The following is a 15,306-nucleotide window of genomic DNA, read 5'->3' as shown; positions in this document are numbered from 1 at the left end:
CGGTGATATCATTTAATTCATATTTTCTTTGTCACATTGAGCGCGTCAAGCGTGAGTCGGAAAATATAATATCCTATGACTATATAATTATATTTCCTAATTTCTTTATAGACGCAGGAATTCTTTACTGATATATATATATATATATTTCCTGGTTCCTGTTTTGAATCCTATAAATATTCTGGTTCCTGTTTCTAAGATGAAGACAACTCCTATATAACCTGTACTACATTCAGTCCTGTACATAATATGAAATAACGTCGTAAAACAAGGAAGGATTATACATAGCAAGAATATTGTATGAATTGATATTAATCTTGGAATAAGAGTTAAGAAGTTACGTTCGGTACGTACAAAATTACATTTTATTGTTATCGAACACCAAAGCATAATGTTTTTAGGTCCGAGGAGTAATATGTGGATTGTATCGCGCTGCAATTTTGCTCTAGTTCCTGTTCAGAATTTAAGAGTTCAGATTTTCTACAATTTATATTTCAAGACTCTTTATAATTATTTATTGTTGTCGGAAGATTTAAAAAAACACATCTGCAATGCTCGAGTGCTTTGAATGTGTCTTTCAAAAACAAACTGCACATTGAGGCGTCATACAAATCACGCAAAAATTGCGATGAAACGAAGATAAGACTCCATAGTTATGGAAAAAATTGTATATCTTTGAAAACATTTGCGATTTAGTATATGTACAATTAGCTTAGAACCTAAAAAACCACACGCTTGTAACGTGTGCAACTGTCGTTTGTGAATAAAGGATGAATAATTGACACGATATTTTCTGATAAATGATTGTTTGCAGTATATTACTTCTGATAGCAAAGATATTTATTGTTAATTAATCATTAGAGACTCAAACATGAATTGCCACATCTGGCCCGGCCGCTGCAAAAAACCTTTCATAAAGACATATACACATAAACATAAACAGCATTTGATGTTGTTAATTGCGAATAAGTGAGGACAAGACTTAGAATGTTGTACATGTAACGGATCGTTAAGGTAGTTCTTCGCTGAATTCTTGGCGATTATACACGCTGTAACGTTGTTCGTATTAAAGTAAAACGTTAATAGGAATTACAAAAAATTATCTTGTAATTATCTCTTAACAATACGTACCTGTGCGAATTCCTGATTCAGAAGGACAGATTCGTAAAACGTTTGAATAAAATCTTGTCAAATAAAAAGGGTAGAAAAGTGTTAGAGATCACAATACACGGTCATTTCTAACTACATTATACACGCTCTTTATCCATGTCACCAGACTCACTCCCAATTATACACACCGCGCCATCTACACTCCGCTCTCTATATACACGTGTAAAAAGTAACACACTTCCGTTTTACCCTTCACTGTACTAAGAGTTCAGCTCACGCTTTAAATATACGTAATTAACAGTTACTTTTTACTGATTCCCTTTGTGCCGCCTTCCACCTTAAAACAATCTGCGCCTTATCAGGTTATGGGCCCAGGCCTAGAACGCAGTTAAAAAGGAGATAAAAAAAAAATCGAAGCAGAACTACTACCGAGATTGAGGTTAGGAACGAGGTTAGGAACGTGCCACAAGTCTCTACGGAATCAAGATGAGTGCAAACTTGACAAGAATCGAAACTCTCAGTAAGGAGAATTACGATACCTGGAAAATGCAGATGGAAGCGCTCCTGATTAAAAACGACGCTTGGATGTATGTCAACGGCAAGTACGAAAAACCATCGCTCATAGAAGGTGACGCCAACTCGGAAAGTCAAGTCAAAACATGGATAAAGAACGACAGCAAGGCAAGGTTAGATATTATATTGTCGATTAGTCCTTCAGAGTTAAAACAGGTTAAAGGATGTACAACATCTCGCGAAGTATGGCAAAAGCTGGAAAGCATCTACCAGTCAAAAGGGCCGGCCAGGAAAGCCACATTATTAAAACAGCTTATCCTACAACGCATGGAAGAAGGAAGCGTCGTACACGAACATATTCGTAAGTTTTTCGATACCGTCGATAAACTAAGTGAAATGGAAGTAGAGATCAATCCGGATCTGATGGCTATTATGTTATTATATAGTTTGCCGCCAAGCTTTCAGAATTTTAGATGCGCCATTGAGTCTCGAGACGAGCTTTCGACGCCCGAGATACTTCGCATTAAGATAACGGAAGAAAGTGACGCTCGTCATAATGATTCGTATACCGTAACACAGAACGCCATGGTTGCAAGCAAATGGATGCAGAAACGTCGAACTCAAGGTAACGAGAAGGATGGAAAAAATAAATCAACTAAGAACGAACGCTTCAAGTTTCAGTGTCATCGCTGCAGAAAGTTCGGTCATAAAGCTGTCGATTGTCGCAGTAAGGATGAGAACTGCCAACCGTCCGCGAAAAAGGCGGAAGATGTCAGCTTATACGCCTCCGAAGAATCGTCGACACAAAGCGCTGCGTTACGGGCAGAAGTCAACGATCATCAAGAAGCATGGTGCTTAGACAGCGGGGCCACTTCCCACTTTTGCAAAGAATCTGGCAGTCTTGTAGAAATGTTTGGCTCAGGACATTCTCAATTAAATTTAGCCAACAGTACTTCAACAGAAATAAGAGCAAAAGGAACGGCAACTTTCTCGACAAATGTACTCGGAAAACAGACGAACATTAAATTAAAAGACACCTTACACGTACCGGATCTACGTACAAATCTAATATCAGTAAGTAAAATTACGGACAATAATTACGATGTGATTTTTAAGAGAAACAAAGCCACAGTAATTGATCGCAATGGAGACATAAAATTAGTCGCTAAGAGGTATGGCGGATTATATTACGTCAAAAATTACCCTCACGAATGCAACGCCATCGCGGAACCCACAGAAAAAAGGTCGAACTTATCGAAAATGTGGCACAGTCGTCTAGGACACCTCAATTATAAGAATCTAATGGATGCTCAACGTAACGAGGTTATGAAAGGAATGGATTTTAAGGCCGACGACATCAAATTAACCTGTGACATCTGTCTTCAAGGAAAGATGGTAAGATCCCCGTTCCCAAAGAGATCTGAAAGAAAGACAGAACTACTCGAGCTCATACATTCGGACGTATGTGGACCGATGCGCGTGGAATCAAATGGAAAGGCAAGATATTACATTACATTCATAGACGACAGTACAAGATGATGCGAGATACGTGTCTTAAAATCCAAAGATGAAGCCCTGGAAAAATTCAAAGAGTTTAAGAGCCTAGTTGAAAATCAAACAGGAAGAAAAATTAAATATCTACAGTCCGACAACGGTACGGAATACAAAACTAAAGAATTCGATAATTTCTTAAATGAATACGGCATCGCGAGAAGACTTAGCTTTCCTTACAACCCGGAGCAGAATGGCACCGCGGAAAGGAAGAATAGAACGTTAAACGATATGGCAAGATGTCTTCTAATACATTCTGGACTGCCATCATCTTTTTAGGCGGAAGCAATCTCTACGGCCAATTACATTAGAAACCGATGCCCTACTAGCAGCTTAAATGGAAAAACTCCATACGAAGCCTGGACCGGGAAGAAACCCAACGTAAGTTACTTCAGAGAATTCGGATGCAAGGTTTTTTGTCTGAATACGCGACCTGGAAAGGGAAAATTCGATCCGCGAAGTAAGGAAGGCGTATTTCTTGGTTACTCGGAAGCTTCAAAAGGATATCGAGTGTGGATACCCTCCGAAAAGAAGATCGAAGTTACACGCGACATCAAATTCTTGAACATGCCTGAGATTGAAACGCAGAACTACGAAAACTTTATCCCGGAAGATTTTAATAAAAACAATAATCATTCGAACAGCAACGATATCATAATCGAATCAACTCCTCTGGAAGACCCCGATGACTCGGAACCTCAAGCTCAAGATCAAGCAGCTCATGAAGACATCACGGAAGAGGAATCGCCACTCAGCACTCCCAGAAGAGCACCCGGACGACCAAGAATCGAACGTACCGGACTCAGGGGGAGACCCAGAAAATTATTCAACTTAAAATATGCAGAAGATATCGAAGCGATGACGTCCGAACATGCACTCCTCTCAGAGATACCAATTGGAACGGCACTATCCGATGCCGATGCCAATGAATGGCTTGATGCAATGGCCGCGGAAATGAAATCCATTATTAAAAATAATACCTGGCAAATTGTAGAACGTCCCGAAGATGCTGAGGTAATTGGAAGTCGCATAGTATTGAGAAACAAACTCAATCCTGATGGAACAATAGAAAGAAGAAAGGCTCGAATAGTCGCCAAGGAATTCGCTCAACGCCCGGGAATACATTTTAATCAAACCTTCGCACCAGTAGCGCGCATGAGTTCGATACAACTATTAGTTGCGCTTGCAGTTCACCATGGAATGTCGATCCATCAACTGGATGTAACAACTGCATACTTAAATGGAGAGATTCAAGAATCTATATACATGGAGCCACCTAATCACATCATCGAATCCCTGGAGGTCTTACTCGAAAAAGAAAAGAAAGGAAGCGAATTATATAAGAAAACAAAGGCGATGTTACGAGAGTTGAACAAGGACAACAAGGTCTGCCTATTGAAGAAATCTTTGTACGGTCTCAGACAGGCCGGAAGAAATTGGTACGCTACGCTTGACAAAGCACTAAGAAAATATGGTGCAACTCCTTCTAATGCTGACCCATGCGTATATCGCATCGGCAAGAGTGAAGACTTAATTCTCATAGCTGTCTACGTCGATGATCTAATGATCGCTTCGAAGAACGTTAAACGAATGGAACAGCTAAAAATAAACCTATCGCAAGAATTTGAAATAAAAGACCTAGGCGATATCAAACATTGTCTAGGCATTGAGTTCAACAGAGAAGGCAACAAAATTGTAATACATCAAAGAGGATATATTATCGACGTTTTGACTCGATTTGGAATGACGGAATCGAACCCAGTACGTACGCCAATAGACGTCAGCCAAAAGTTAACAAAACCAAACACGACATCAGCAGCCACAATGTCAAAGTTCCCTTATCGAGAATTAGTCGGCGCGCTAATGTATCTAGCCGTATCTACAAGACCGGATATAGCTTTCGCCATCAGTTGCTTGAGCCAATACAACGATTGCTACGATGAGAGTCACTGGACAGCAGCTAAGCGCGTCTTACGTTACCTTCGTGGAAGCATCGATTTGGGATTGGTGTTTGAACCAACGTCAATCTCTTTGAGATGCTTCGTCGACTCAGACTGGGCAAATTGTCCAGACGACAGACGCTCATATACTGGCTACGCGACCATCCTAAGTAACGCCGCAGTTTCCTGGGAAGCCAAAAAGCAAAGGACTGTCGCATTATCTTCAACCGAAGCGGAATACATGGGACTAGCCGAAGCCACGAAAGAATCCATCTATCTACCGAATTTTCTAGTCGAGCTAAGATTCAATCACTTAGCCGATACAATCATATTCAACGACAACTTAGGAGCGAAGAAACTTGCAGAAAACCCTAGTTTCCATTCCAGAAGCAAACACATCGACGTGAAGCATCATTTCGTCCGTGAAGCCCTAAGTAGCCAACTAATTAAGGTCGAACACGTATCTACCAAGGACATGATATCGGACATCATGACCAAAGGTCTTCCTGGACCCAAGCATCAAAAATGTTCTCATCAACTTGGACTCAAAATTATCAACGGCAAAGGTACAAGGAGACCGCATATTGAGGGGGAGTGTTAGAGATCACAATACACGGTCATTTCTAACTACATTATACACGCTCTTTATCCATGTCACCAGACTCACTCCCAATTATACACACCGCACCATCTACACTCCGCTCTTTATATACACGTGTAAAAAGTAACACACTTCCGTTTTACCCTTCACTGTACTAAGAGTTCAGCTCACGCTTTAAATATACTTAATTAACAGTTACTTTTTACTGATTCCCTTTGTGCCGCCTTCCACCTTAAAACAATCTGCGCCTTATCAAAAAGAAATAAAGTGCGTAAAATAAAAAGGAATAAACCAACGTTTACGTACAAGTAAAATATGGATTGAAAAAAATCCTGCAAAAAAAAGGTAAATTATGCGGATATTATTTATATTGAATATAATTTTGTCATTATTTTCGAAATAATAATATCATTTAGACTTTTTGACAATTTTGAATAAAAACAATCAAACAAATAAAAATCAATCAAAAAACAATGAAAAATAAGCTTTAATTAGTTGCTATCAAGATGAAGGTTAATAAATGATAATTTTAAATGACAACATTATTAGTAATATTTTGTAATTTTGAAAATTGGCATCAAATTTTGCTGAAAAATTTGTTATATAATATTACTAAAAAGCTGGTCGAAAAAAAAACTGTCAGTAAGTTTCAGAAAATATTTCCAAATTACTAGAAAAAAATACTATCAAACAAATAGATTAAAGATATTTCAGCTTATATTTTAGAAGTTTAATTGCTTTGAAAAATATCTAACAATGTTTTATGTGTATGCAACAAGTGAATTTCTATTGATATGGAATTAAATGATTATATGTAATACATTTTGTTGATCAAGAAAGAAAAAAAAACAGATACAATTAAAATTTTTTTTTTTTTAATTATACATTACTTTCAATTAACAAATTTAAAATTATAAATAAATTAGGTTTATTCAACTGTATCATAAAACCATTTTCTCTTAACTTAAAAATCTGCTTTTACAATATAATATTTTTATTAGATTATTTTTATGTAATATATGTATAAATATTCACAAAAATTTATTATATAATTTTATATGCAACACTTATCAAATAATAAAAAGTAAACAGTGAATAAAATCTCTCGAAAATATAAAGTTTTGTCTTGGACAACATAATCTTATTTTATGTAAGGTTTTTCATAGATTGTTTATTTAATGAAAATTGATGGACCACCTTGCGTAGATTAGACATTAATATAATGAAGATTTATAATACATATATATATTAATAAAGATTATGCGGTAACAAACATATTGTTACTTTACATTTTTTAGATTAAAAATTAGATTAAACACGATTGGACAATTGACCATAGCTGCTTTCGACAAAACAAGATCCAATCCGGAAAGCACAATAATAAAATTAATTCGATCCACACTGAGAATTCAATATGTTCAACGAAGATCCAGAAAGTAGCGTCTTTCTTGTACATAATAGTGATGACGATCAATCGATTGAACCTTTACCGTCTTGTGCAAATGCATTTTCCAAAATGGCAAAACGGTGGGAGAAATTAACAAGTGACAAACAGATAAACAAAAATACGAAGGACGTAAATCTCGGTCCTTCTAGACAGACGAGCGCGAGTTACACGCACATAATGAAAGACATCCCGAGGAAATACACAGCCAAGGTCAACGAATCCAATGCAGATCTGGTAGAGAATGTCAATCTCTCCAACTCTCCACTACTCAATGGGTTGCATCGATTATTAATGAGGAGATATCAAAAAGTGACAAGCAGAAAAACAAAAATACAAAGGACGAAAATTTTTTTCAGATTTCTATGCTAATGTGTTCAGGATGTTTCAAAACATCGAAAAATAACATTTTTTTTAAATGTCCGCATGTGTGTATGTATGTATGTATGTATGTGCCCATTCATTTTTTTTAAATTTAAATATCTCAAAAACTACTTGACTTGCAGCGCTCCAATTTGGCATACAAATAAAGTAGAACAACACTTTTATTTACTGTCATTTTTATAAAAATTCATACAGTGTTTCATTTTATAAAACTTTGAATTTTTTGAGAAATGTCTGTGATTGCTCTAACTTCCGTAAATTTTAAGATATCGGGATAAATTTTTTTATATAAACAGACTATCATTAAAGGATGGTTGGTATTGAATTTGACGAGAATCGGTAAAAGGATTCGATTTTTATAAAATTTTATGTTATATGAAAAATGTCTGTGGTTGCTCTAATTTCCGTAAATATTAAGATATCTGTATACATTTTTTTACATAAATAGACTATCATTTAGAATGTTTGGTTTTGAGTTTTGAGTTTGGCGATGATCGGTGAAAGGATTTATGTTTTATAAAATTTAAAATTTTTAAGAAATTTGCATTTTTATTTTTCGCAAATTTTGAGATATTGAATTAATTTTTTTTTACATGAATAAAGTACCATTAAAGGATATTTGGTATTGAATTTAACAAGGATTGGTGAAAGGGTTCATTTTTTATAAAATTTTTTTTGAAAATTTATGTGGTTATTTTATTTTCCGTGAATTTTGAGATATCCGACAAATATTTTTACATAAATTTTTTTACATAAATAGAATATCATTAAAGGATGTTTGCTATTTAATTTGACAAGGATCAGTGAAAGTGTTTTCATAAAATTATCAATTTCAAAAAAATTGTGCAAATGGAAATTTGCACATTGCTTCCTCACCATTTTATTTCGCTAATTAAGATGGTTTTTCAATTATGGCTTCCTCATAGAGGAAGCTAAACTTGCACATTGCCATAATTGAAAAATCATCTTAATGAGCAAAATAAAATGGTGAAGAAGCAATGTGCAAGTTAAGCTTCCTCTATGAGGAAGCCATAATTGAAAAACCATCTTAATTAGCGAAATAAAATGGTGAGGAAACAATGTGCAAATTTCCATTTGCACAATTTTTTCTTATTTTTACGAACTTTTATATTCGTTGTTTATTTTTCGTTGATATAATTACTTTGTACCTAATAATGCACGCTCTGCAATACAAAGCAGATATCATAGCAACGTCAAGCAAAGATAAAGGCTGGATATGGATTATATCACATCAAAAAGAAAAACAAATTAAGCAACATATTTAGGATAGTTTCTATCAAATCTATAATCTATAATCGAATACATAAATAAAATATAATTAAATACATAAAAAATACATAGTGGTGATTATCAGAGTATTCCCTCATCAGAAAACTCACAAAAAAAATTTAGAATCGCATTTTATTCAAAACATTTCAATTTCAAATCGTTGTAAAATAAATTATATTATAAAACAATGCATCAAATAAGTTGTATTACAAAACAATGACATCAAATGCAAGTTTTGTAATACAACTTGTTTTGCAACGAACACTTCGTAGACTATAAGAGGAAACTTATTGTTAGATGAAAAATATAAAACTAAAACAGATGAAGCTGGAGAATTCTGCGAGAATGGCTATTTAAATACTACTACTTTGAAGAAACTGATGCGAAACAATATCATTGTTACAAATAAAATAAAAGTATTACAAATAAATATTACACTTAATGAAGCATTTTTATCGAAACTCATGATATCGATGTACTTCCGGAAATGGAAATAAAAGGGTAAGAGGAAAGATAATGAATTAAATATTATTCTTTTTCTTCTTTTAAATCATTTATAAATCATTTTTGACACAATGAATAGAATTGTGTTTAGCAAATAGAATTATAAATTCAAACATTTAGGATGTTTTTAATCAAATATTATAATTTGAGTTAAATTAACTTAGCTAATACTATATATAAGTATGCTATATAAATATACAGTGTGTGCAAAAAGAGTGTATTTTGAGAGCAAATAATATTGATCAAAACAAAAAAACAAAATCTAATTAGTATGAGTCCTACAATTAATATCTTTAAAGATACTGGTTATCCTTATGTTTGAGCTTTATTTTGTCTTTTTCTTATTGATCTTGTCATTTTTATAATGTAATGAATGTAAGATATAAAAAAAAGTAACAAAAAATCGTCTCTGCTATTTCTCAGTGTGCAATTTAATAAATGAACATACGCAATAGAAAGCTATTATTGCACACGGGAAAGTACCTGCTCTCGAGATATGTGACTTTTTTTAAACATTTTGTGTACATGTAAAATATGATATAATATAAATTTGCTATCTATTATATTTTAGACTTTTATAATCAATAACTTGTAGCAATTTTTGTAAGTATGAAAACTAGAATATTTTGAAGGTCGTGCCTATTTGAATTTCTGATCGGCATCACACAAAGTACACTTTTCCATACTTTCGGTCGATTTTAACGGCGGCCACTTTTTTCATATAATTAGTGCGTGGTCCTTTATGAAAAACTTTGTGACTCATAGACACAATCAAACTTTGTTGAGTATCGTATGTAGATCAAGCATGCGTATCATAAATTTTCATCATTATATAACGCATTATTCTTATCTCTTCAAACTGCTTTTCAGTGCATAAGTCCGTAATTTGTAGCGGACACAACTTATATTAATAAAAATTATAAATTAAATTATACAATTGTTTATACATGTTACTATTATTAATAATAATTATAAATTATTACAGAATTTTTTATAACGAAATATTCAATTATAAAGACAATTATTTGAAAACTTGACTCCAACGTTGCGACTACAGAAACAATCATATTATTATTGAAAGACATGAATACGTTGACAATGTATTGGTTGTATAGCAGCATCAAAAATTGACATTTTAGGTAACACTAAAAATATATGTTTATTTATTTGTATTAATGAGAAGTTTTCCTTTACTTTTGTACTTTTTTGTATTTGTTAAATATTAATTATGTCTCTTAATTGAAAAAGCAACGACTTGATTGTAACAACGAGGATTTATTACTAAATTAATCAATTCACAAAGTATGTGGATTAGAGCGTGAGCACACTGTCTGACTCCTGACTCGCCGGAAGGAGGACGAGAAGTGCCGAGGTGGGAATCGGAGCAGGATACTCTGCTCCGTTTTCTAACCCTAAATAGCGCCACGCAACGGCGCAACGCTTATCAAGCGCGGGAGATATAAGCAATATATAACAGCTCTTCCCCCTTTTTAACAAGATTTCTTATACTAATAGGAAACAAAGTAATCTTGGAAATAGGACGGTTTTTTAGCCGCGCGCCGCGGGCGTGTATTACCATATTGTTCGTTTGCACGCAATTTGTTTTCCTGATCAACAGGAACCTGTTTCTGCATCCTTCTCCGTCTCTTCCTCGGGTAAAGTATGAACGGTGTCGTCTATACGATTATCATTATTATTATTATTCGGTGAAACAATCATCGGTCTCTCTCCATCACTAACACTCTATTACAGCTTGCCCAATTGCGCGTAACTGATTTACATGTCGCTTTTATATTTTGCCATTTTTTAATTTCACTAAATAATGCAGTTTACCTAATTTTTTAAGTACAATACCGAAACGCCATTTGATTTTTTTATTTAAATATTCACGTGCAGCTACTTTATTTCCAATCTGAAAATTTCTTGTTTTAACTTCGCACTTAATCGAATTTTCCTTAATCGGTTCATTTGGGAAAATTAAATTCAATTGACTACGCAATCTTCGCCCGAACATAATTTCGGCTGGAGATTGTTTCAATTCAGGAATTGATGTGATGCGATAATGAAACAAGAACTTTTGTACATTAACGTCTACATTATCTCTCGTTAGTTTTATTTTACGTAACGATTGCTTAAGCGTTTGCAGGAAACGTTCCGCTAAACCATTGGTAGCTGGATGATACGGGGCCGTCCGTTTATGAATAATTCCATTTGCTTTAATAAAATCTTGGAACTTCTGCAACACAAAAGTTCTCTCATTATCCGTTACCAATATTCGGGAAATGCCGAATCTCGAAAAAATTTCACGACATTTTTCTATTGTACTAGCAGCGGTAATGTTATTCATTACAAAGACCTCAGGCCATTTTGTATGCGAATCTACACAAACCAGAAAATTGTAACCTGATAAAGGTCCCGCAAAATCTACGTGAATTCTTTGGAACGGCTTATCTGTAGGCTCCCAATGATGCCACGGAACTGATTTAGCATTATTTTGATAGCGACTACATTCTTTACAATTTTGCACTGTTTTTTCAATATCTTTATCGATACCTTTCCACCAGACATAATTTCTGCTTAGACCTTTCATTTTAACCATTCCTATATATCCAGAGTGCAGTTCTTTAAGAATTCTACTTTTCAAAACTTTTGGTACTACGACTCTATCTTTTCTTAACAAAATTCCATTGTACAACGCAAATTCGTGATTCTGCAACCCTAACTTTTTCAAATCTGTTCCATTATTTAAAACTTTTATTATTCTCGAGAGATCGGTGTTCTTATCGGCGTTTCTTCCCGAATTTCATCCGCTTTAACCGATAGCATATTCAACGTCTCTACCATCAAAATATCTAACGCATCATATTTTGCAGCATCACTATCTTTAACCGGCAATCGAGAGAGACCATCGACGTTGCCATGATTTATGATTTTCTAAACTTAACATCAAAATCAAAACCCTGAAGGAAAACCGCGTAATGTTGCATGTGCATCGCGCTGTACGCCGGTAAGCCTTTTCGCGGGTTGAAAATTTGCGTAATAGGTTTATTATCTACGAGAAGTATAAAGTGACTACCATATAAAAAGTTGTGAAACTTCTTAATTCCAAAAATGATGGCATACGCCTCTTTATCTATTTGAGTATATTTCCTCTGTGTTTCATTTAATGTACACGAGGCGTATTGTATTACGCGTTCGGACCCGTCCGGATATTTGTGAGCTAACACAGCTCCAACTCCATATGGGCTGGCATCAGTTGCTAAAATTACTGGCAGTTTCGGATTAAAAAAGACTAAAATACTTTCACTACAGAATGCTTGTTTTGCGCGTCTAAACGCAATTTCACATTTCGGGGACCATTTAAAACGAACATTCTTTTTCAATAATTCGTTTAAAGGTCTTACAATATCGCTGAGGTTTTTTATAAAACGTCCATAATAATTTATTAAACCAATAAGTGGCTTTTACTTCAGATACGTTCGTAGATCTCGGTAATTTCTCTATTGCCTCCATTTTCTTTTTTTCTTTTTTAACCACACTTCCTGATTACATGACCGCAATACGATATCTGATCTTTTAGAAACGAACATTTTTCTAAATTAATCCGCACATTATGTATATTCAGATAGGCGATGCAAAACTAGTTCCAAACTTTTAAAATGGCTCTCTTCATCTATACTTGCAATTTTAATATCATTCAAAAATACAGTAACCTCCGGAATGCCTTTCAAAATATTCTCAATTGTTCTCTGCCAGATTGCCGGCGCTGATGCCACTCCATACATGAGTCGATTACATTGATACAAGCCTTTCGGCGTATTAAGCGTAAGAATTTCTTTATCCTGATCCCTCAATTCTAATTGCAAATAAGCCTGTTTCAAATCTATTTTCGAAAATATCTTACAACCAGCCATTTTGGCAAACAATTCATCATGGATCGGTAACGGATGCTCATCAACTACAATACATGGATTTAACAGTAATACGGAAATCTCCACAAATTCTTATTCCTCCGTCCTGTTTTAAAACCGGAACTATCGGTGTTGCCCAACTAGAAGCTTCTACAGGTTTTAATATTCCTGCTTGCACCATACGATCTAATTCATTTTCTACTTTATTTCTTATTTAAAAAGGAACCTACTACAAAGAAAGACCGGTTGTGCATTCGGTTTGAAATTTAACTGTGCTTTTATTTTATTAATTGGTGAAAATTCTTCACTTGTTAGACTCGGATATTTATCTAATAAATTCTTTAATCGATTATTACACGACTGCTCTATTAAATTTAATGAATTTCCTCTAAACTATCTTTCAATTTACTTAATATTTGTAGCTGATTTATCCATTCCCGACCCAAAAGCGGTTTTCTATCGTATTTTACTATATACATATTCAAACATTTAACCAAATTTTTATCCTTTACTTTTACTTTCACAAATCCAATAGGCGCAAAATTTTTCTTACAATAAGAGCGTAATTTCAAATCTGTTTTAAGAATTTCTAAATCAGAATGATTTGATTTCAACCATTGTTGACTTACTAAAGTCACCGCCGCACCGCAATCTATATCGAACAATACCTTTTGTTGTTCTACATGGAGAGAGATCGTGTAATTCGATATTTCAAATGCTCGCATGCCCTTTCGACCGCAGCAATATCCTCAACATAATTTGTTTGGGCTTTCTTCTTACATACTTTTTTTAGATGGCCAAAACCGCTGCATTCCAAACATTTTGTGCTCCGAGGAAGAAAGCAGGAGGGCGCCAAGTGATTTTTACCGCACCTAAAACAAATAATTTTATCAGAGTTAAAATTATTACGAATTTTAAAAGAATTAAAAGAGTTTTAATAGCACTTTTATAGTTTTATAATTATTGATAAAAATTAAAAAATTTTGCATTCTTTATATTTTAAAAAAATCGAAATTGAAAAATGTCATTCTAATGTCGCAAACCTAACACGACACTCTTATCTCCTCTAATTATAAGTACTAAAACGCGTTGAATATTATCATTTTTTGGCAAGAGTTCTTGATAGTTGTGTTCAAATTCAGCAACTTGAACGATCGGGAAGTCTTGTTAAAAATAATAATATTCAATGCAATTTAGAGAGGAGAGTGTCGTGTTCGATTTGCGAAGTTAGATCGATATTTTTCAATTTCGATTTTCAATAAATTTAATTTTTTCTTTAAAAAATTTCTTTTACTCACAAAGTATGGGCGCCTTATATTTGATCAGCCATTTTGTATTTTTAAATTATAATGACAGATTCGAATTCTGCGACTCCAGAAACCCCATAATACCTCAAAGTTTTCAAAAAAATCGTCAAGAATGTATTTATAACGTGAAAACCACCCCATATATACAAGGGGCTGTTTCTGCCCTTAAAATCGTTTATCCGCACATAAAAAAAAATACGTGTCTATTATTTTGCATAGTTTTACAAGTGTGCAAAGTTTAATTAAAATCCGTGAGTGACAGTTGGGTACCTTTAAAGTATAAATGTATATTGCAAGATTGTTATAAGATTATTAATTTGACTTTGATTTGTAAAGAAATACACTTATTGTTAGATCACAAAAATATTGTTTACATTAATTGCAAATACTTAATTAGGAGTGACGATAGTATTTTAATAGACATTTGAGACCCGTGCCTTTAATAAAATTAATCCATATTCTGCAACTTTATTTTTAAGTTAAATATTTTTTTTTTTTTATCGACTCTCAGTATTTAATAACTGAATGTGATTCTTAAATTCGGCCTAAGAGCCAAGAACGAAAATTAATTCTAATTTTTTCGGAACGGTATCTCTTGGTTTGAGATTACTAAGTTCCATCAAATTAATAATCCTCGAATTTTTACAACGGGAAAAAAGGCGAGAAAAATATTGGTCCGAAAAATCGCTGAAGCGGGAATTGAACCCGCGTCTTTCGCTTGCCGGGCGACTGCTCTTACCACTAAGCTATT

The sequence above is a fragment of the Prenolepis imparis genome, unplaced genomic scaffold, assembly GCF_030444845.1.
Source record: "Prenolepis imparis isolate NDT839.2.m4 unplaced genomic scaffold, iyPreImpa1.0 SCAF_2, whole genome shotgun sequence".
NCBI lineage: Eukaryota > Metazoa > Arthropoda > Insecta > Hymenoptera > Formicidae > Prenolepis > Prenolepis imparis.
Note: the sequence above shows the minus strand (reverse complement) of the source record.